General features: G+C 45.1%; 1 pseudogene; it reads left to right on the plus strand.

Moving 5' to 3' along the window:
- Window positions 1-2439: 2439 nt before the first annotated feature.
- The window catches only part of LOC136137337 (lipoxygenase homology domain-containing protein 1-like), a 91190-nt pseudogene continuing 70807 nt past the window's right edge, over window positions 2440-22822 (plus strand).

A 22822-nucleotide genomic window follows, 5' to 3' on the forward strand; every position in this document is an offset into this window, starting at 1 on the left:
CCGGGGCACGAACCCGTGTCCCCTGCATCAGCAGGCGGACTCTCAACCACTGCGCCACCAGGGAAGCCCTGGGCTGTTTTAAAGTTATAAAATTTGAGTTTGCTGCCAGTGGGTTTTTGAGCTAATGGGTCTCTGTCTGCAGTGAAGAAATAATCAACCTATGGGCCAGTATACAGAGGTTACCTTTGACTCATTTATATAACAATTCCACACTGGGAAATGTGACGAGTTTATATGAATCCAATCATAGTTAATAATATGTAGGGGTTTATAATTTATATGATTTGGAAAACGACTAGCTAATGTCTAATCCACTCTTTTGAGCTCTCCAGGCCTATGGAGAGCTCTAGGAGAGGTGATCAAAATGATCCCAAGGGACCATCTTTAACCTGGAAACAGCGCGGTGAATTATTGGGTTGCGGTGGTGTATCCAAGAGAAAATGATGGACTCACCACAGGTCTGGCTTAGCCATTGCAGTGATACAAAATTAGAGTCAACCATGGTTTCTGCTTTCAGCCTGCATGGAGAAAGAAGATCCAGTAGCAAACATGTGCAGAGTAGGGGGCAGTTAGATGCTGAATCGCACGTTCAGGCCCTAGTCGCAGTAGGTTTCCATTAAGAGGTACCCGTGTGCCCTAGAGGAACTGGGAAGGTTTGTGGACAAGGAGGTGTGAACAAGGGCAGAGGAGGGAGACGCCGGGAGAGGAAGGCTGCTCGGAGATGGCCTGCTTCAGTTATCAGTGCTGTACATACGTTATCATGAAATATTATATAATTACGTGCGTAAAATGACTTGTCCCCCCACGAGGGAAAGTGAAGCTGAAGTAGTTTCCTCGTGTCTGAACGGTACTTTAATAGCCTAGAGTTCGTCAGACACAATTTGCTTGAGCTTGTTTAGGTACAGTGGATAAATGCATTGACTTAAGGACCTTCCATCACCACGTCTTGCATTCCTAGAAATGAATCTGTGTCTGTGACCAACATCTTCTGTTGACAATTACCCTCCAGCCATTATATCCTTTCTCAGTATTTCACAGCTACACGGGAAGTTCATGTCTGTGCAATAACAAGCTTTAGTCATCTCTGTGCCTTGCCCAGAGGAGCAATGCAGTGATGTTTACATCTTCTACATATTTTTCTTAATCAATATTTCCCTTTTCTTCCAGGACACCCCCCCGCACCGCGGCTTTTTTTTTTTTTTTTAACTAGGACTAGCATAGTCCTACTTAAATTAGCTCTACATTTTAGGACAGAGCAGGACCAAGATAATTTCCCTTTTATATTTCAATATGCCTGGGTGGGAGGAAGAGAGCAACAGATCTCTCCGTTCTGGACTTCGTTGCTCAAGTTAATGGTAGCGCAGCCGCATAAAGTTGTGTATAATTGCACTCACACTCCAAGTACTCCAACAGGTTGTGCTGGAGCCCCCGTGATGTAGAAGGGGTTCTGCCAGGAGTTCGAGCGTGCTGGCATGACTAAGACACAGCTCTTGTCTTCGATGAGTTCGTCCCACAGTTAATCCGACTATAAGCCAGGTCGTGGTTTAGTTCTCCTCAGAGTTTTAGTTTTCGTAGTCATATATCCAAGGCAATGCCTGTCTCACTACATCTTTCTTCCAAAAGATTTATTGAAGGAGCTAATTGATTTCTGCCATTCTCTCAAGTTCTGAGCAGAAATGGTGGGTAACCTGACTGAGGTGTTATAACCTCCGTGTTGAATTCTGATGTGTTAACTCAGGCCTTGTAAGTAGTACTTTGTGGCTGTTCCAGTGAGCTATTTGGGGACATGTATGTACTCGGTTGAACTTTCTTAAAGTAGTCCAGGAATTTGAGGTTTCTAAGAAAGCAGGAGTGAGTTTTTATGGTAATATTTTCTTGTAAAACAACTAATTTTTGCTGCTGTAAATCAGTAGGGGGAGCCCAGCTGATGAACTTTAGTTTCTACTGAAGCCATTCCTAAAATTCTTTCTATTCATTCAGAAAATTAAAACAAATGCTGAAGATTTCATATGATAAAGACACTGCTGTTCCTTAAGCGTTTTATTTAGTTGTTTGTTTTAAACGGGAAATGAATGTATGTTTCCATGAAAAAATATTTTTGGAAACTCACCCTTTTATTCCTCACACCTATCCCAACAGAAGATGGCTTTGAACCTTAATATCTCTGTATTTTTTTTTCTCAGCCATACTGACTTTTTGTAGTACTCACATCTGGCAACTTTGTCTCAGAGCTAAAGCAACAGTCAGGGCTTCTGGTTTTTTCAGTAGAGAAGTATACTGAGGATGCTCTGGTCTGAGAGCCAAAAGAAAATACTGTTTCCAAAAAAAGAACGGTGGGTTCTATATAGATCAAAGGCTACCTTTTGTGGACTGAGAAAATCTGTAAAGTCTGCCATTATTGGGGTATGTGCTGTGAGGGTTTTTCCCCCACTGATAACGATGAACTGTTTACAGCCAACAGTTTCTTGCGATGAGCAACGAGAACACTTACCGGACATCACCGTCTGGGGGAACCAGTGCTTCCGACACGTGTTTGTTGGAATTATTCCTAGTATCCCAAGCTGAAATGGGTGAAAACATGCTCCTTTGCTTAGCATTTAGATTTTCAGGAGGGAACACCTGCCCCATTTCGTGACGCTCTGGCAGTGTGGGATCTAGTGGTAGATTTTTATGTCATTCAGAGTTTGAGAGTTTTCCTTGATCATACTTTAGGTACCGCTTTGGAGGTCTGACTTGCTATTTCAATCACAGTAATAACACATTGATACAATTGTGCTAGCTAGCTTCCAAAATACTGATATAAATTATTAATCCAAGGCACTGAATTGATTCCAGGTAACCGATAGCTTGGAGCCCAAATAAAATGGCTCTAACTGAACACTGTCATATAGTAATTAACTTTGAATATTGAACAAAGGAGGGGGGCAGTCCAAGATGGGGCACAGGAAGATCCTAGACTCACCTCCTCTCACAGACACACCACATCTCCAGCTGCCTTTCAGAGGAACAATTCCCTCTGAAAGAACCCTGAAAACTAGCTGAACTGCTCCTCCACAGCAAAGGATAAAAGGGCACATCAGGCCGGGTAGGAGAGGCAGAGATGCAGGTAGCCAACAACCCTACCCCCAGCGTGGCATCCCTCGATAGGGATGGACTCACCAGTCCGGAGCTTCTCCCAGAGGAGCTTCTCCTAGACCTGCATGGGAGAGATGAGTCCCCAAGACATCTGGCTTAGGAAACAAACAGGACTGGTTCTCCTTTCAAAGGGCTTACATGTGATCTCTTTTGCCCGGGACCCAGCACAAAAGCAGCAGTTTGAAAAGCACCTAGGCTATATGTGAGGGGGATTCATTTGCTAATCTTAAAGCATCTACTGGAGGGGCAGGGGACGACTGGGACTCTCCAGGGACAGTGGTGCTGATGGACACGGTTTTTGAACTCTCCCTCTACCCTGCTGGCATAGGCAGGAGTGTGCAGACATGGCACCTTCCTGATCCCCTGCTGAGGCCTGCAGGGACAAGTGGTCATGGCACTATCCTGCCGCCTCGAAGAAGCAGGCAAACACGGGGGGTTGTGTCACTCTTCCCACTCGCGGTTGGGGCTGGTGAACACACACACACACACACACACACACATCACAGCATCCTCCTGATTCTTTGCTAAAGTGGATGGGCACCCACAGACTAGGTATTTTCCTGCTGCCTTGCTGAAGCCGGGAGTGTATCCCTCCCCCTGTGCTCTCCAGCTGTCTTGCTGGAGCTGGCAGGTACATGCATTCCACAAGGAGGACAGCCCTTGATTACCTGGCCCTGGCGGCCAAGGGTGTTGCATTCCTGCACTCCACAGGATTGTAACAACTGGAAAGACAGTTCTTGGGAGGCTCCACTCCCAGGGCACTGCCCGGACAGCAGACTGAAACAGCCCCCCAGGTCTTCCTGTGAAAGAGGTCTGTTTACTGGTTCAGGAGCTTCAGCCCGAGGGACAGGCTTCAGGTCTGTGCACATCCAGAGGCTGCAGACGTGCTCTCAGGGAGCATAAGCAGGGAGACACCATCCTTGCTAAGTCCTTTGGCCTCACTACACTGTGACAATACCTCCCAGAAAGGAGCTTGTACACTCAGCCAGGGGATACTTCATGCTCTCCTGGTCTGGAGGCCAGCAGGAGTTATGATCGGGACCCAGTAGGACTAAATATATTTGCATACTTTAAAAGCTGCTGCCTCAGGGTTTGGCTTCCGGTCACCTAAAACTAGGTGCTAAATGAGATCACTCCACCTGGAACACTGACACGTCTTGGCATACCCTCAACAACAGGGACCATGAATAAACCAGGCTACTTAGACAATCACACAGGATTGAGAGACAACCAAGAGCTAGGGCAAGCTTGAACAATAAGGTCGATCACCTACACAAGGCCACTCCTTCAAGACTGGAAAGGTAGCTCTTTCACCTAATACATAGACAAAAACACAGAGAATCAAGCAAAATGAGGAAACAGGAATATGTTCTAAATGAAAGGACAAGATAAAAAGAAGAAGACCTTAATGAAATGGAGATCAGTAACCTACCTAATAAAAAATTCAAAGTAATGGTCAAAAACATGCTCACTGAGCTTGGAAAAAGAATTGATGAACACGGTGAGAGCTTCAATAAAGAGACAGAAAACATAAGAAAGTATCGAACAGAAGTCACAGCGCTTAAGGATACAATAATTGAACTAAAAAATGCATTAAAGGGGTTCAACAGCAGGTTGGATGAGGTAAAAAAATGAATCAGTGAGTTGGCAGACAAAGCAATGAAACTCACTCAAACAGAGAGGCAAAAAGAAAAAAGAATTTTAAGACGTGAAGATAGCTGGATGTATGGGACAACATCAAGCAGGATAGCATTAACATTATAGGGGTCCCAGAAGAAGAGGGAAAAAGGGATAGAATACTTATTTGAAGAAATAGTGGTTGAAAACTACTCTAACTTGGGGAAGGAAACAGACATTCAGGTCCGGGAAGACCGAGAGTTCCAAATAAGATGAACCCAAAGAGATCCACACCAAGATACACTATAATTAAAATGTCAAAAGTTAAAGATAGTGAGAAAATCTTAAAAGCAATGAGAGAAAAACAACTTGTTATGCACAAGGGAAATCCCATAAGGCTCTCAACAGATATTTCAGCAGAAACTTTTTGGGCCAGAAGGGAGTGACATGATATATTCAAAGTGCTGAAAGGAAAAAAACCTTCCAACCAAGAATACTCTATCTGGCAAAGTTATTCAGAATAGAAAGAGAGAGAGAGTTTTCCAGACACAAGAACTAAAGGAGTTCATCACCACTAAACTGGCTTTATAAGAAATGTTAAAGGGATATCTTTAAGCTGAAAACAAATGACACTAGTTAATAACAAGAAAACATATGAAAGTAAAATCTCACTGGTAAAAGTAAATATATAATAAAGACAGTGGGTTAATCACTGATAAAGCTAGTATGAATGTTGAAAGACATAAGTTGTAAAATTAACGAAAACTACAATAATTAAGGGGTATATAAAATTAAAATGTCACATAAAATGTAGAGTGGGGGAGTAAAAATGTAGAGTTTTGAAGTGAGTTCAAATTTCAGTTGCGAACTAGCTTAAAATAGACTATTATATACATAGGATGTTATATGTGAACATCACAGTAACCACAAAGCAAAAACCTATAGGGGAAACACAAAAGAAAATGAGAAAGGAATCTAAATATAATACTAAAGAAAGTCATCCAACCATAAGGAAAGACAAAAAAGAGAGAAAGGAACAAAGAGGAACTACAAAAATAGCCAGAAAACAATTAACAAAATGGCAATAAGTACATACCTATCAATAATTACTTTAAATGTAAATGGACTAAATTCTCTAATCAGAAGACATAGAATGGCTGAAAAGGTAAAAAACCAAGACTCACTTATATGTTGCGTACAAGAGATTCATTTCAGATATTAGGACACACACAGACTGAAAGTGAAGGGATGGAAAAAGACAGTCCACGCAAAAGAGATGAAAAGAAAGCTGAGGTACCTGTATTCATAACAGACAAAACAGACTTTAAAACAAAGATTGTAAGAAAAGACAAGGAAGCGCATTATATAATAATAAAGTGTTCAATTCACCGAGAAGATATAACGCTTGTAAATATATGTCTACCCAAAATAGGAGCACCGAAATATATAAAGCAAATATTAAGACCTGAAGGGAGAAACTGACAGCAGTGCAGTAATAGTAGGGACTTTAACACTCCACGTACACCAGTGGGTAAATCATCCAGGCAGAAAATCAAGAAGGAAAAGTCGGCCTTAAGTGACACATTAGTTCAGATAGACTTTATAAATGTGCACAGAACATTCTACCCAAAATCAGCAGCATACACATTCCTCTCAAGTGCACATGGGACATTCTCTAGGGTAGATCACACGTTAGTCCACAAAACAAGTCTCAATAAATTTAAGAATGAAATCATATCAAGCATTTTTTTCCAACCACAATGGTATGAAGCAAGAAATCTGATAAAGAGACAAAGCCTGGAGAGTTTTGGAGGCTTGGCTGAGTCATGCAGAGTTAGTAGCCTTCAAGGCCAGAGCCCCTCCTCCTGACCCTTGGCCCGGTACTCTCTCCAAGTGTCTGGGCTGTCTCTGTAGCGTGTGCTACATGTGACTTGGATAAATTGGCTCACTTGGCATAGGAAATCTCTGGAAACTTCTTGATTCTTCTGAGCCTTTGAATTGAAATGAGATGTAGGTTTTCGTGTATTTGTTATTATTTTAAAATTAGTACTACTTGATGTGAGCTCAGTCTTGAGATTAGCTAAACTAGGTAAGAGATTGCTTTATTTATTTATTTTTTGAAGTTTTAAGGCATCTTGTAAATATTTCCAGGTCCTTTTCATTTTCAGTTACTTCTTCACTTCAGGATTCTAGAAAGAACCACAAAAGAGAAAGAGCAAATTCTGAAATGCAGTAAGAAAAATGCTTGTTTCTGAGGATTTTCTAGTTCAATGAATAGCAGGCAGCACCACCTTCCTCTTCTCACAAAATCTCCAGTCAAATGTTTAATCTCAAAAGACTCCAGAAGTTTATAGAAACGTTCTAAAAGTTGTGCCAGTTCATTTGAACCAAAGATAAATTCATGCATTTAATAGTTCCTCAGTCAATTGCAATTACCATACTTGATCCTCTTTGTATAGTCCTTGTAACAAATAGAGTATTGGCATAAGGAACAGACCAGAAATAAGGAGACTTAGAAGCAGGCTTTGACTTCGTATCTGATTTGCAACAATGCTTGGAGTGTTCTCTGAGAACATGTTTAAGCCTTACTCTCTTTTCATTTTTCCAACTCCAGAAAGAAAGCACCAATACTGGTATTAGTACTTGCACCTCCGTCCCTATTACCAGATCTTGTAGAACACCATAAACACTTTAAGTGCCCAACAAATGTGTTGGTGACTAGTTGCCTTTATTATTCATATTTTTTAAGAATCATTGGACAAATTGAATACATGATAAGAGTAGAAGTACTTTTTTGTTTTATATTTACAGCAAAGGTTTGTGATATTTCAGAGTAGGATTCCTCAAAGTATTTTCCTCAACTTTTCTCATCCTAATACATTCTGTATTTTATATCCAGCGTCCAGCAGACAGCTAGCCTCAAGAACGTGTTTGTTGACTTTGACTATGTATCGTTTCTCTTCCAAGAAGAGATAAGATTGAATTTAGGATTACATAATACACGCGAAGAGTGTTTCATAAAACAAAGTAGAATAGAAATATAGGTGGTGGTAATTGGTGTTGGTTAGTAACTGCATTTAGTCTGAGTCCTCACAGGCAGGAAATGAAGATGTGAGCCTGGGCCAGGGAGGAGGCCTTTACATCGTTTTAAACTTTAAGCATCACATACAGTAATAACGTCACCCTTGCCAATAAAATACTAATCATGAAATATCCTCCTATGTCATACATAAAAGAAGAACTTTTTTTTTTTTTTTAAAGCTTTCATTTGTCTTTTTGAAAAAGCTATTTGCTTTTTCGGAGCATTTGCTCATGGTGTAAAAATGCCCATTTATAATTAAAATTAATGATTGAAAGATCAAAAATCTCTCCATAGATCCAGCAAGTCCAGATTAGAGGAATTCTCATACAATGATTTTTTATTGTAGCGTGGCCCATGGATCTGGGTTCCGTCTGTATGAACTCCCAGGTGATTAATTTCCTTGTTTCTCTCCCCTTTGCTTTGTCAGTAGTGAGATACCTTGCTGACGTCCGTACTGGGCAACTGAAGCAAGCAGAAACGGAGGCCGAAGCATCCCTGTGTCTCTGTGGGACACTGTGTCTCAGAGGTAAGACTCTGGTCTAAGACTGCTATACAAATCCAGCATGCCAGTAAAACTTCAAAGAGGACAGGTGTGTCTGCACAGATAACCTTCCCATGTTCTTAGCAATCTCTCCAAAGGTGGCCATATGTGATTGAAAGTTGACAAGGGCTTGACACCCTTCAAGTTTTTGTTTTAGAACATCTTCAGCACAAGTTTTCCTGACCCGACTTCCTAATGTGCTTTGTTTTAGAAGTTTTTCTTGAAAGAAAAATGGGACACACTATACTAGCAATGAATAATAGAACAAAGAAAAAGACATTAAAAATTAGTGAGGGTGTAAGTAAAAGAAAAAAATGAGATTATATCAGGGAAAAATGTATGTGAACATACCCTGTCAGGACTGGGAAGTACAAAGCCTTATTCTAAAAGGTCAAGTCATAGAAGGGCCATTATAGGATATTTCTCAGAATAATGCAACACCCTTTCTTTAAGACATCTTGAACGGAGCCAAATACATTATTCTCACACCTTAAAGCCCTTCATATTCCCTTTTGTCCTTTATATACACATATGAGTCTTTCTCTATAGTTGATGTTTGAGGAGTTGCAGTGATGTATATAATCAACCCAGTTAATTTTTTTTTTTTTTTTTTTTTTGCGGTATGCGGGCCTCTCACTGCCGTGGCCTCTCCCGTTGCGGAGCACAGGCTCCGGACACGCAGACTCAGCGGCCATGGCTCACGGGCCCAGCCGCTCCGCGGCATGTGGGATCCTCCCAGACCGGGGCACGAACCCGGGTCCCCTGCATCGGCAGGCGGACTCTCAACCACCGCGCCACCAGGGAAGCCCAACCCAGTTAATTTTTAATGTTATTTTGTTGTGTATAGAAAAAAACAGTACAATTTGGGGTCTGAGATTAAGAATAGGGATTATCTAAAGCATGAGTACATTTTTAAGAGAGAAGACTCCCGAACTAGTTTGAGAGTGCTGTTTTTCAAACTGTTTTGTACTTGTAGTTTATGGAATATTTTGAAACATCCGAGCTCTTAAAGCTCACCTAAAGCTTCTATTTGTCACTGCTCGTAACACAGCTTTCATCACGATGAGGGAAAACAGCAAAATTATGCCTCGTTTTTGCTGCTACAAGTGAATTATTAATTTTGAGCAGAAACAAAGTTTTAGATGCCATGATATTATTATTATATTACACCAAGTGATCAGTGAAGCTGTCCTGGCTTTCATTCCCAGACGCTTTGACCCTCCCACTTGGTGGTGCTTGGTGAAGGCGCTGTCTCTCCTGGCCGCCTGCTGGTGGCTCGGCCCGCGCGGCATGGTGTGGGATTACCAACTAAGGTTTTGCAAGTGAAACGTCTGCATGGTGAATCGTCTTCAGTTCATCATTGTGTACAGCACCTCCCAGAGAGCGGGAAGGGTGTATTATAGATTGAAAACAGTCTATCTCTCTATATATATATATATACTGGACACGAAGTATAATTGCGACCAGTGTATAAAAAGAGTAAACAGTGCAGGTTTAGTGGCATGTTCTGTAGTTTAGAGTCAGAGATGTAACTGCTTTTCTTCCCTAGTTCATTTTAGAGTTCTCTGTTATCTTCCTCAGTGGATGGAAGGTAATGGAAATGCCACATGGTTTCAAGAGTCTTGCTGCAAGAAACTGTGGCAAGGATCTTGTAGTTAATTGCCAGGATGATTCCACACGAACCGCAGCTCACATCCTTAGCCACATCCTTCCCATTCTGATCATTTGTGACGTCAGGCAGGAACACATAAGGAAAAGGCTATTCATTTTTCTAAACCGAAGGGCCGGCACTGTCCTAATGTCTCTCCATGGGTTTACCTCTTCTGCTCATGTCCTCCCTATTTGCCCCTCAGAGGTGACCCTGTAGCCCTTTCTGTCCATGTCCTTAGGGCCTTGGGCTGGTTGTTGTCGTTTTCTCTACAAAGTGTACAGCTGTGTAATCAACAGGCAGCCGCACACATAATAGACCTAGTTTAATTCTGTCTTCAAAACTAAAGATACTTTAAGAAAAAAGAGGAAACAGGAGAGCTGGTTCAGGCAGTCTTTCTTGACCTTGAGGTATCCCCATTCAGATTTGCTTCGAAGCAGAACGTGAAGACCAGGGTAGTTGATCTGGGAGGGGATCCCAGTGTGACCTGAAGAGAATGGAGAAAAGCCCGAGAAGAGACAGTACTGAGCTGTGGCTGCTGGGACTCCTTGCTAGAGAATTTCAGAGAAACCCTGTGGACACCCCTCAACACTGCCCCACCGGCGAAACCCTCAGGAGAAGAAGCAGTGAGGTGTAGGGGTGTGAGATGGAGAGCTGTCAGCATGCCTGCACTATGGACCCACAAATGGCCCCAAGGACAAGGCTGGGGCCCAGTCGTATCTACCACCACAGGTGACGTGTATCAGGAAATGTCCCTTTTGAAGCACACTGGGGGTGCAGGAGAGTGACAGCGAGACTGTGCAGTGACACCAGGAACACACACAGTCACAATTTGGTGACCAAAATATCCCAGGACTAGTGATGGTTTTGGTTTGGCCTAAACGAGAAGATTTCCATCAACAACGCGGAACCAACAGCGGATGCCAGGTAGAGTGTCTTCAAATATGAAATTGAAATGTACTCTCGTACCCTGCAGGCAGCTGTTTAGACAGCCTGTGCCACAAGAAAATACAAGTGATACTGGGTTTGCACTTTTACCGCAAAGTAGTGAAACCGTAGTTAATATTCAGCTGTCACTTCTGGGAACGTCTCAGACTTAATTCAATTCCTGACCCTTTCCTCAGATGATCTTCAGGTGGTCTGTTCTCGGCAGGAGTCTGTGAGGAAGTGACGCGTGAGTTCTTTCTCTTCCAACCAGCGTAGCACCTACGTTAGGTCCTGCGTCTCTGGAAACCTCAGTGAGTTTTTGACATGATAAAATGAAGGTTCCAAGGTGCTCTTTCACAACAAACCCGACGATGTGCTTCACATTATTTACAGAAGAAGGTGTTCGAGAAGGTTTATTGGGGAGAGAAAGGAGGGAGAGAAGGAAGGAAGGAAGGAAAGAGGGGAGGCAGGGAGAGAAAGGAATTTGTTCCTCTGTGCCTCAAGGAGAATCAGCATTCGTGGAAAGTAAATATGCTGTCAGGCCCCGCGGTCCAGCCTGACCATCTAGCAGACTGCGTCCCGGGGGCAGGAATCTAAGCAAGAGAAGAGTGCCAAACTGGAGGCCTTTGTGTTAGGGTTTGTTTCTTTGTTACACTGGACACGACCACAGTGGAGGAAATAAAACTCCAGGAGAGAAAAAAGCATAGCCAGAAATACATCTTTAGTAGATAAAAAAGTGGTTTGCTTATCTTTCTTTCCTTACCATCCCGTCGGATGCTAACTGTGGTAGCATCTCTGCCGAAGTATTGTGCTGCTCTCGGCACCCCTCGGGCTGTTATTATTGCTCCCATTCGTCTTGTGCTGGACTCACGCTATCTCTGTGGGGTTTTCTCTGCCTCCGGCACCGGGTGGATACGTTTCCAGTGGAAGCAGTGTCGCCTGGAAAACTGCAGAAGGCGCTGTGGCGCTGTGAGGCCAGTGACAAGTCTCAGGGCTGCTGCTGCAAGTTGGTGGGGGCCAGGGAGCCAGGGCTGCGTCCGCGTCCACCTTCTCCTGTGAAAGGTAGTGCTGTCCCCGTGCCGCCTCAGAAGATGGAACTGCAGTGTGTGTGAGTGCGTGCGTGTGTTTAGGTGCATGGATTTGTGTCATTTCCTCAGTATTCCACATCACGCAGCACTCATCAAGTGTTTCAGTAAGTAATCTATTGCTATGCATTGTAAGGAAATCTTATCTTGTAATTTCTTATTATTTCAACTCGCTCTAAGTCACAAAAGGACCAAAAGTTTCACACTGGAAATTACTGCCTACAACGTGAGAATATTTGTTTAAATATTGGTCCCTTTACATTACTAAAATGGTAGCGTTCTAACAATTTCATATCGAATTAAGCAAGGAGACTTTTAGAGGGAACTCTCAGAACATGAGAAAGACAAAGATGGAAACCTAGATAACTCGGGCTTTCCCGCAGGCCTCATAAGGAACAGACCGCAAGCACCTCCCTCCATTTCTGATCTGACCCTACAGCCTTGAGGTTAAGCTTTGCTCTCTAGATCCCTTCCTTTCTCAAGAAAACCCAGCTTCAGCTGGCCAGGGCCAGGAGGGGACCCAGACCCAAGACAGGACAGGTTTCTCCATGAAAACCCAATCTACTGTGGACATGGAGTGAGAATCCTGGAGCTCTATTCTGAAATTGTGGACCCTCAGTGTTGGGGGCAGCCTTATCTTTCCAGATAAAGACAGATTATCTTTCCAAATAGATAATCAACCAGGAAATGAGGCACAGGAAAATTCAAGGGGGCAGATTTGGAGATGCCAAAGCCACTACAACTTTAATTACTAAGCAAAAAGCGGGTAAAAAACAATGAGTCAGTTCAACTAAAAATACTCACCATATACCACCAAAAACTACAAACACAGAGGTGATTGGCGGGGCTGCAGTGAATGGAGCAGCGAATGGCGCAGTGGGAACCAGGGCAGGCTCGCCCGCCTGTTCCTCGCCTGGCCGGCGTTAATTGCCGTCGGTCGCTTTCTCAGAGTTCCTGCTGAATTCATCCCGCTTCCTCCGTTGCCACTTCCTTCACCCTAATCAGCGTCCTCTGTCTCAGCCTGGGTCTGAGCCGTCCTCTGATCGTCCCGGTTCTTTCTGCGCCCCTCGACTCCGCTCATGGCCTCCACGCCGACTGTACTCTGTTGCTTGTCGTACTGATCTTCATTCGGACTCAAGCTTGTCTTTTCCTCTTTCATTCTTCCTTTGCTCTATTATGACTTTCATTCTCTAGCATTATATTGTATAGTTTTGCCCTAAATTTTTTCAAGAAAAAGCGTGGGGGGAGATCCTGTTCCTAAAGCAGTGTTTTAATTACATCATCCTCCTGTTCAAAAATCTGTATTAATCCCCATTGCCTACCAAAACCAAAACCAGACCTCATGATCTTTCCATTCAAGGCTTTATACCAACTGACTCCATTCCTTTCCCCTCCAGTCTGTTGCTGGAATTGTCCTCTTGCAGGATCTCAGTGAAGTCGGACCACCTGACTTCACCTCTTTGCTTCTGTCCCGCGGAGCCCGCTGTTCTTCACTCGGGTCGCCCTTCCTTGCTCTGCTCCGAGTGTCCTGACCCCGCCCACCCTTCAGTTCCCACTCAGAGTCCGCCCGCTCGCATGAGCGAATTGGCCCGATTAGCAAGTGTCTCTCTCCTCCCGTGCTTACTCAGAGCTCAGCGCAGACGCCCCCGGTTGCTGAGTGGCAAGTGCGCTGAAGAGGCTTCAGCATCACAGCCCAGCCCACTCCCACCCCAGCACCGGGCCTCCTGGGGGCTGGGGGCAGCTGCATTTATTCCCCGCGGCAGAGGAGCTAGGGAGTGATTCATCTAGGCTTTTCTTTTCAGGTTCCTAGGTTCTGACAAACGTTATCACATTAACTCAGCTGATTTATTTAGTTTTGTATTTGTTTTTGTTTGTTTTTTTTTTTTTTGCGGTACGCGGGCCTCCCACTGTTGTGGCCTCTCCCGTTGCGGAGCACAGGCTCCGGACGCGCAGGCTCAGCGGCCAAGGCTCACGGGCACAGCCGCTCCGCGGCATGTGGGATCCTCCCGGACCGGGGCACCAACCCGCGTCCCCTGCATCGGCAGGCGGACTCCCAACCACTGCGCCACCAGGGAAGCCCTATATTTGTTTTTAATTTTTATTGAAATACAGTTGATTTATAATGTTGTGTTAGTTTCAGGCTTACAGAAAGTGATTCAGTTATACATATATATAAATATATATTCTTCTTTTACATTCTCTTCCATTATAGGTTATTACAATTTATTGAGTAGAGTTCCCTGTGCTGTACAGTAGGTCCTTATTGGTTATCTATTTTATATATAGCAGTGTGTATAATTTAATTCCAAACTCCTAATTTATCCCTCCTCCCCCCCTCCCCTTTGGTAACTATGAGTTTGTTTTCTGTGTCTGTGAGTCTGTTTCTCTTTTGTGCGTAAGTTCATCTGTATCACTTTTTCAGATTCCACACGTGAGCGATATCATGTGCTATTTGTCTTTCTCTGGTTTACTTCACTTCGCGTGATAATCCCTAGGTCCATCCACGTTACAGCTGATTTCTTTCCAACGTGAAATCTCCCGGAGATAGTTTGGATTCGGTCATCACACTGCCGTGCCTGCACCACCGCCAGCCCCTCCCGCTCCCATCACCTCCTGCATCCCCTCAGCGCGTGTCTGTACTGTGCCAGCATGGCCTCGACTAGAAGGAAGACACCGAAGTAATAGCTTAACTTAGTTTCAATGGGTTGTAGCTGAAACAATTTTAATTATAAAATACGTTAAGCGACCAAATGTCATATAACAGGTACGCACTGTCCTGGCGTAACAAACGCTGCTCTGATGTTCTGCCCGTCGCGGTAGGTCCCGAAGAAACGGCAGCCGGTGCCCACTCACACAGCACCTGATGAAGAGAGTGAGCTGCAGCCCCCCTTCCCTCCCACCTGCAGACGCGGAGACAAGGCAGGTCCCACTTGCTTAGAGAAGCAGAAGAGCAGCGGCACCAGGGATAGCTCTCAGGCTGAGCCGACCCCTTCTACAACAGCAGCGGACTGCCCGGACCCTCTCGCGGTCGCCTCTGTGCCCCCAGAGCCTTCTCTCTGCGCGTGAAAGGTCCAGGACAGCTTCCCCCGAGGCAGGTGCCAGCCTAGAAGGCTGCGCCGACGGCTGAGGAGACGGGCGCTGGGGCGGGACCTGGACCACCTGCCTCCTGTCACACCTCGGGCGGCGGGGGGACGGAGGGGCCAAGCTGGGCTGCGGGGTGCGCTCGTTGTGGGAATGAGATCTGGGGCGCGGGCAGGAGAGGCGCACATCAGCGGGGGAAAGGAAAGGCAATCTCAGTCGTGCTCCCGGAAGCTTCCGCACGGACAAGAATGTACAGCACAGCTGAACTGAGGCAGAGAGAAAGCCCACTAACGTTTCGTTCCTTTCCTAACTTAAGGGGGGAAGAGGCTTGGCTGAAATACAAGGCCCGGTGACCGGGCGAGGACTCTTGTGCACCGCAGACGCCTCCTGCGAGGATTCGCATCTCCTCTTCAATTGAACACCCACGTCCTATGGCTTTATTTCTGTACCTGAAGATTTTATTTTTCTGCCTTTTCTGCAAAAATAGAGTAGACGGCACTGAATTTCTACCATTTACACATAAGATTTAGCTATTTGAGGTTTGGAGCAAGCAAAATTTGCATTTGCATGGGGCAGACATTCAACTGACTATGAATTGAAGTAAATACTCTTATTTACTCTTTGTATTAGTTGCCTATGAATGCTGTAACAAAACACTATACTATATAGTGGCTTAAAGCAGCAGAACTGTGTCCTCTGACAGTTCTGGAGGCCAGGAGGCTGAAATCCAGGTAGGCCCGGCCCTGAAGTCTCTGGGGTGCTCCCTTCTAGCGCCGCTGCTGGTTGGGTGCGGCCCGCAGTCCTTGGTGCTCCTGGGCTTGCAGCTGCCTCGCTCCAGCCTCTGCCTCTGTCGCCACAGCCTCTCCTCCTATTCTGAGGAGGACCCAGAGCTGAGGGCTGACCCTGCTCCAGTCTGACCTCATCCGAATCAGTTACATCTACAAAGAGCCGTTTCCACATGTGGCCGCGTTCTGAGGTTCTGAGCGCACGTGGATCTGGGGGGCACTGTTTAACCCAGTGCACTATTTGAGTGGACCCCCCAGTGTATTACCCACTGCACGTTTATTAGCATTAAATTAGGTATCTCTAGACTTTTCTGTTTGTCATCAAACTTGTGGTATTGTGTACTCGTGCCTGTGTATGTGTGTGTGTGTGTGTGTGTGTGTAGACCTTTAATGAAATCATTTAAGAGAAGTTAGTATCTACCTTTAAACAGCAACAATCTCATTTATGACCTAGAAGAGTCTAGATTCGCACACAGTTAGCAGCAAAGTTCTTCAGCTTCAGGACGAGGCAGCTTCCCAGCGTCGCCTTCCATTCCTCCCGACTGGTCTGGGAAGTGGCACTGACGTGAGTGGGTGCGAGCAGGTTATCTGAAATAAGGGCCTACTGTGGGCAGCTCTAAATGGGAGGAGACTTATGGATGAAGGAACTGAAAAGTTAAATACAGATAAATGATACCTAAAACAGCTGCCTGGCTGGACTTGTCAGGGCACAGCAGAACGACCAGCTTTGTCTTCACAAAACCAAATCATGGTCAGATACGTGGGGTGACCCCAAGGCGTTTTGCCCTAAGGAGGGAGGACGGGCAGCTGCACAGTTGTCCCCAGGGCTGAGGTTGCAGTCAACACTTGTAAAGTGTTCTAGCCTCGCTGCTAGTCAGGAGGCTTTTTTTTTTTTTTTTTGAGGAAGGTTGAGATCACCTTCCGTAGAAGGTGTCCTCTACGGACCACATAGACCACCAGCAAGTCCTGGATGCTTTCCGAAGGTGAATGCCACCCCCGCTCCAGGCCACGCCCCCTCAGTGCCTTCTTACTAATGTTGGAAAGAGGGTCTGTTGAGCCATTAAGAGGACTCACCTCCCCGCAGGCCGGCGAGGCAAGCGTTCGAGCAGAGGCGGGTAGGACGGCCTCCCCCCGGCCCCCTCGGGATGCCTCTCTGTCCTGGAGGCGGCCTCGGCCACACCCTGGGGTCGCTGCCAGGCCAAGAGGCCGCAGACTCGGTTCCTCTGTGCTCCCGGGCGGTCCCAGTGCCCTTCTCCCAACCTGCGCTCACCCCGCTGCTGCTCGGCCCCGGTGCCCGGAGCCTAGCGCGCCCTTACGGTGAATTTACTGTGAATTACCAAAAGGGATGTCCCTTCTGCCTGGAGCCTTCCCTGCAGCCTCGGGTTGGGCCAAGTGCCGCTTCCCGGTAAGCTTTTCCCAAAGCACATAACCCTAACCCGGTGCTTCCTATTCCTGTTTCTGTGTTTCTGTATAGCCTGCCTCTTCCAACTCACGGAAGACTTTCCTTAATGTCAGGTCCGTTGCTCTCCGTTTTTACTTACAGCCCCACCACGTTCCCTGGAGTAGAACAGGTTAAAATTGCCATGTTCAACGGAACCGAAGGGCGTGTGTTCTTGAAGACACCTTAAACCCTAAGGGAAATCACATGAAAGAAGGGATTGGAAATTAGGACATGGAATCTGAAAGGTTTAAATACGTCTTAATCTCACTAAGAGGCGTAGACAAAATTATCACTGAATATTCATTTGTAAGTATTAATGCAGTACCAAAGAGTGACTCTTGGAATTAGCACAGGAGTTAAGAAGTCTGCTGTGCCACTGGTTTAGATATTTAGGCAAAACACACTTTGTTAGAGCTACTCCAAGATATCTCAGTCTGGAAAAACTGAAGTTTATATATTTGTTTACTTTCAAAATAGTTCAGCCCATGTACAAGTGGTTTTATTTTCCCTTTCTGGGAAAGAGGGGGAAATGATAAATTACATAGATAAGAAAGGATGTTGAAATTTTGATAAAGTACAGAAATACAAAATACTATGTTTATAGGGCAGAGAGAATAATAAAAATTATCATGAGACAGCGAGCAGTCATGTAACTTCACTGATTTTTTCTCCTGACAGAGGCCACTTTAATCATTTCTTGCTATTCTGGGCATGTTATTTGTGCTGCTTCAGGCTTCTGTGCTCTTCTTTGTCAGTTTGAGCCATTCCTTGGTACGAACGTGACAAGTGGTGGTGGTGGAAGCTGACAGAATGAGGTGCAGGGCTGCGTCTTGCTCATTTTGGGGATGGGGGTGGAGACACAGAGCCTTCTTACAAGCATTTAGGTTTCTCCTGCTGTTTGCAGGGTGAGTGAGTGGTTGCCATACCTGAAACGTATCTCAGACAAAATCTAATCTCTACCACCTTCTTATACCCCCTCTCCACCGAAAACAACCCACGTGTCTTAGGGCCACATCACACAAACACATTCCATGGCTGTCTACTTTAATCATGGAAGACTAGAGAAGTTTCGTTCGTCTCTGTATTTGTGTTTCCCAGCTGTCCCAGTGGAAGGGAGCTCCCTGGTGGCCTGGGGGTATTGAGGTGAGCTTTCGCCGCGGCTGCATAATGTCTCTGGTGTTCTTGGGCACGCGAGCTCCTGAGGTTGGCGTTTTGATTCCATTCCTTTAATGGCACCACGCCTCCGTCCAGGCTCACTGCTCTCATACTCCCACCTGTTCACTGGCTTTGGGGGGATGTTCACATCCTGATGTCAACCGTGGTTCACAGCCCTCGACCGCTGGCCTTGGCTAGGTCACTCAGCTTCTTTTGCAGCACGTGATGGGGTAGAAATTGAAGGATGGGCGCAGACACGTGCGTAGGCAGGTAGATAGAGGCACATGCAGAAGAAACTACGTGTGCCCTACAAATGACTCTCATCGAAAGTAGCTAAAATCTATCCTGTTCTATTAGAAATGGTCCATGAGGAAAGATCTGATGGCAGTGTAAAACTAATTTTTTAAAAAATCCCATAGAAATGATGGCCACTGAAGGGAATTAAGAGTTAACAGTTTTGATGATTTCAAGTGTATAAGAATCTAATCCTGGAGCCATCTAGAGGGAGTTATTTTTAGTAGATATCTAGTGCTCAGAGGTCTCTGTGGCTTTCAGGGCCAGAGCATTGCTTTAGTCCAGTACTTTCTGAAAGAAGAGAAATCAGAGAAGAGACATTCCATAGGTAGACTGAACAAAAGACAAGACTAGAGTATGATTTTTTAAATGTTAATTGGTCAGTCAATAAACCCTGGTTTGGTTGCAAGGATGAGAAATTCATTAAAGCTAATTTTAGAAATGGCCATTTTGAACGTGACTGTCATGGAATCCAGCTTTAAGAAATAAAGGTCAGGGTTTCCCTGGTGGCACAGTGGTTAAGAACCTGCCTGCCAATGCAGGGGACACAGGTTGAATCCCTCGCCCAGGAAGATCCCATATGCTGTGGAGCAGCTAAGCCCGCGCGCCACAACTACTGAGCCTGCGCTCTAGAGCCCGTGCTCTGCAACAAGAGAAGCCACTGCAATGAGAAGCCCGTGCACCTCAATGAAGAGTAGCCCCTGCTCGCCTCAACTAGAGAAAGCCCATGCACAGCAACGAAGACCCACCACAGCCAAAAATAAATAAATAAATTAAAAGAAATAAAGCTCAACTTTGTAAACTAGAAAGTCACAAGTCAGCCAGTCACTCTCTGAATTTTCAAAGTGTCTCTTCGTTGAAAATCTCCATTCTTCTCTCTGGAGATCAGCTTCTTCTGGAAGGTTCTTCTCACCCATCTCTTTGGCTTGCAGCAGGCTCGGGTTCCGGAGTACCAGCTGGCCTTACCAGTACCAGTACCGTGAAGCCTCCTTGGGCAGCATTCTCGGATCACAGTTGCTGTATCTTTTAGGTCAAAATATTAAGAGAGAACATCTGATTAACTAATCTCCAGTCGGCTAGGATGGAAGGCAGGTCCTCTGGTACAAACCTTGCTCTCCAAGGCTTACTTCTTTCTGGAACATCTAAAAAGGGGATGGGGGATGGGGGATGACAGTCGCCTGAATTACATTTGCTGTGACACCAACTATGTACAAGGTACTGTGTTTGGCAATGAGAGAATATAATAGTAATGATATTTCTTGACCATTTATCACATGTCAGATAGCAGGTGTCCAATGAGAAATTTAAATATGTATGTTTAATCCTGCATCCTTATGCTGTAGGTATGATTATTACCTATACTTTACAAATGAGGAAACTTGAGGCTTAGAGAGGTTAAGAACATGGGCCGGGCAGTCTGACTCCACGCCATTCCCGAGCCTATGTTCTTACATACAAAGGTGACCTCCTTTGTTCTGGCCTGTGAAGGAAGCTATGCAGCCAGTCATCTCGCTGCAAAGATGGACGCATAAACCAAAACAAAACAAGATGGCATAATTAGGGGCTAAATCAATGCATAAAATAATGCTGTGTTATTAGATTCTAGAGGGGGGAGAGAAAGGACACTGAGCTGAGAGGTCAGAAGGAAATGAGGTCTCTCCTCGCCTTTGAAGGGTGCAGGGAAGAGCGGTCCTGACAGCTGAGTAGAATGTGTGAGCTCACAGATCTCCTGTCAACCCCGCCTGTTAGCATCCTCTAGTGATTTCCAGGCCGGCGTGGTTGAATTAGTCCCACAGCTCGGCCTCTGAACTCCTTGGCGTTCTCGCCCCCCTCCAGTGACCCCCGTGGACCCCCGACTGCTCCACTGCACCCCTGCCTTGTCTTGCCCGCAGCCTCCTGTGCCTCGGCCCTGCAGCATCTGCTCTCCGTGCCTTCACCTGTGCTCTCCCTCCCTGCCGTGCCCTCCTGACCTCTGGCTTCCTGTCAAGCACCTGTTCACCGTCCAGATTCCAGCTGCATCGGCACCTCTTCGTTGGAATGTGTCTGTTCTTCCCCACTCTGGGCATTCGGAGGTGGCCAGTCCCCTTTCCTGCTCCTGTAACACCTGGAAGCATTTCTTACATCACGTATGACGCTTTGCACAGTCACACCTTTGCCCGTTCATCTCTCCTCTTATACTGAGCTTGTCTCTCTTGTTCTTGCATCTTCAGCACTTAGCAGAGGGCCTGGCGCACACAAGGGTCTTCCTGAATGTCTGTTGCCTGGGTGGATGGATGGAAGGCGTGTGGGATAACCGTAACTGTGGTTACCGTGGGATAATGGTAACATTCAGGTACCACTTAGTAGGACAGGCAGTGTTTCCACAAGGCTGTCCCTTTCAGCTTCATCACAGCTCTGAGGCAGGGAATCTAGTCAAGGAAACTGAGCTTCCAGAGGGTAGCGTTACCAGGCCGGGAAGTGCTGAAGCCGGGTTTTCTGAGCTAGGCCGCCTTCTGCACAAGTTGCTTCTAACGTGGAAGTTGGTTTGTTTAGAGGGAAGCTGCCAGGATGTGCTGTTACTCCCCGAAAGCACATTTCCCAAAGTGGGAATATTTGCCCTGAATTTTAAAGTAATGTGATTCTTCTTGGAGATGCCAAGGAAAAGCTACTAAAGGAAGCTATGTGAAAGCAAGATAGAGTCGCCATGTAGGATGTACTGAAATGGTGGCACCTTCCTTTCTGTGCCAGATTCCTTGAGACCAAGGGGTGGCCCCTCTCCGCCCGAGTCCGGGGTCAGACTCAGAGTCTCAGGCCCGCCCTCGGCCTCATCACAGCCCCGTCATGAACAGTGACCCGCCGGGGGCCCGGCTGCATTTATCAGTGTTAGTGCTTGAGGACGGAGAGGCGGATGGTCGGTCTGCAGGTCTAGCAGTTCAGACGTTTCATTCGTCAAGCCACAGTTATGGTATCACTTTCCCACAGTGATGAGTACACAGTAGATTGGATTGTGTTTGACTTTCTAAAAAGATACTCGATAATTACCTTTTAACTTTCAAAATTAATGCAGAATCAAACTTATTGTAAAAAGAGAGAAAAACAAAAATTGATTTTCTCTCCTGTTTTCTTCTCTCTCTCTATCTTTTTTTTTCTTTTCCTCAGACGGCTTCCCTTTGTGTCTCAGGGCATAATTCATTCAGAAATCGAACTTTATCTACAAGGTGAGGATTAATGACAGCTTCAATAGAAGAAAGTACAACATGATTTTGGTACAACTGACAGCCGGGACATCCCCAGGTGCCCCCAGGATGTCCCTTTAGGTAGCTTACCCTTCACATCAGATTTCCAGCTATTCCTCATGGTGAAAATAGAAGCATGCGTAAAGTGTGTCTTGGCAATGCAAATGCCCTCCTGTAAGTTAAAAATCAACCCACGGATTTGCTCCCATTTAAGAGTTAAAGTCACACTTTTTTTTCCTCCCACTTATAATGTCATCAGACAGATCTATCATTAACTGCACTTTGCTTTTATTTTTTCAGAAATGCAAATAAATCATCAAGCTAAAATACAAGAGGAAGCAAATGGTAAGTGTTATTGCCACCCTTTGTCTTTTTAATTATCTGAAATAAGTTATTTCTGTTTTAAGATTACCCGCCTTGTACAATTTTTACTATATTCTTATTGGGTTTAAACTATTGATTAAAAATACTTAAAATGAATCTAGAAACATTTATTAAACTATAGCTTGATTTATAAAGAAACGAGCATAAGTAACTTTAGCCACAAAAGCTTTTTCCCTTCAATAATTTAAATGTATGGGGGAAATAATTATTTTTCAAAGGATTAATTTCTATTAATATACTTTTTTTAACCACTAACTTTGCATATTGGTTTCTCAGTTTTATTTTTAAGTCCTTTGAGATTAGCTTTTGCTATTAGATCCTCTTAAAATCAACTTGCAACTGTGGTATTAATATGTTTACACTTTAAAGCTGATCTGAGTGAGGTAAATATGGATTCCTAATATGCATGTCAAGTCAACAAACGTCTGTGCT

The sequence above is a fragment of the Phocoena phocoena genome, chromosome 17 (genome assembly GCF_963924675.1).
Source record: "Phocoena phocoena chromosome 17, mPhoPho1.1, whole genome shotgun sequence".
In the NCBI taxonomy this organism is placed as follows: domain Eukaryota; kingdom Metazoa; phylum Chordata; class Mammalia; order Artiodactyla; family Phocoenidae; genus Phocoena; species Phocoena phocoena.